At 42.9% G+C, this 1,656-nt stretch overlaps 1 pseudogene; it reads right to left on the reverse strand.

The window, feature by feature from the left end:
- Positions 1 to 474: 474 nt before the first annotated feature.
- LOC103114043 (small ribosomal subunit protein eS6-like) lies at positions 475 to 1,228 on the reverse strand (annotated as a pseudogene).
- Positions 1,229 to 1,656: the final 428 nt, after the last annotated feature.

Consider the following 1,656-nt stretch of genomic DNA (forward strand, 5'->3'; position numbering starts at 1 on the left):
TAGTTCAATATGTTTTTGTCCTTTTGGCTCCTGAAATTGGTTCATCACACTTCTGGGACAATTCATCATTGTGGAGGGAAAGGCAGGATCCTCCCTGAGAGGGACGGTGGGGCAGGGGGGCAGTTGAAGTATTCAAGATTGGCAAGCAGAGCTGACATGACTGGCCATATTATTGGGGAGAAAATGAAAGCATAGAAGCATGCATATGTTTCAGATGCCTTCTAGTCATTAAGGTATTAGAGATATCAATGAACGCTCACAGATAACAACAAAATGAGTTTCCTGAAATGTAGCTCTTTATCTTGCTACACCAACATAAGTGAGACAATGAAGCCAACCCCCCCCCAACAAAGTGATTGAGTAAAAAACTTTGGTAGGAAGAAATGAGATTTAAAATTGGAAACTTATGTCAAATTAACCAGTGGTATTTAGTAATGTACTTAGCTTCCTTAACCCTTGGGTCTTTTTCAGCTCTTTTTTTAAATTTATTTATATTTTTTTATTGGTGCCAGGTTTTATTTGTTACTCTTTTAAAAATCTCATTTTTTACTAGATTCAGACTTAGAGGTAGAAGCTCTCAAGGAAGATAGCCTCCGTCACTTTGCAATCTGTTCCTGATGTTTTTCTTTGGCCTCCTTCATTCTCTTGGCCAAAAGTTTAGCATATTCTGCAGCCTCTTCCTTGTTTTTCTTAGTGTGTTGTTTCTTCAGAGCACTGTGGTGACATTTGTGTTGCAGAACACGTAGAATAACAAAATGCTGAATCTTGGGCGCTTTGGTCCTTAGGTTTTTTTACCTTCTTTGTTTAGTGGCTTTCTCACAACATACTGGTGGACATCATTCTCTTTTGAAAGGATGAAAAGTTTGTGGATTCTGCTAGCTCTTTTGGGCCCCAGGCGACGAGGCACAGTAGTATCAGTGAGTCCAGGAATATCCTTCTCCCCTTTTTTCACAATGACCAAGTTAAGAACGCTCAAATTGGCATCCACAATGCAACCACGAACAGACTTGCGCTTTCTTTCACCAGTCCTTCTGGGTCTGTAACAGGAATATCCATTACTCAGCAGGAGGCAGACACGACCATGGGTCAGGACACCCTGCTTCATGGGGAAACCCTGCTTGTCATTCCCACCACTGATCCGGACAACATAGCCCTTCCATTTTTCACCTAGAGCATCAGCAGCAACTTCTGTCGCCAAACAAACACTAGAGAATGGGAAAGCTATCATGGGAGGGGGTGGGTTATGGGGATTGGGTGGTGGGAATTGTGTGGAGTTGTACCCCTCCTACCTTATGTTTTTGTTCACTAATCCTTTCTTAAATAAAAAATTGAAAAAAAAAAAAAGATGTGAAGCTTGCACTCGTCATCCACTTCAATGAGTTTCTGTCAGCCAGTGGCTGGGAAGATGTTCAGCTTCATGTTGAAGCAGCCGACCGCCTCTGAGGCCCCACTAAAAAGAGCTCAGCTCTGTTTTTTAAAGTCTTTATTGAGGAAATGTTTTATAATGCAGCTGTCTCAGGGTACAATCTCAGATGTCCCCAAAGTACATGGGCCAACATACCTCACCCAACAGCAAGATGCCTTCTCCCTCTACTGTAGGACGACAAGTCCCAAACACCCCCCCCCACGTCCCCTCTCTCTTCCCCACTAGTGTCC

Source organism: Erinaceus europaeus, chromosome 15 (assembly GCF_950295315.1).
Source record: "Erinaceus europaeus chromosome 15, mEriEur2.1, whole genome shotgun sequence".
Taxonomy (NCBI): Eukaryota; Metazoa; Chordata; class Mammalia; order Eulipotyphla; family Erinaceidae; genus Erinaceus; species Erinaceus europaeus.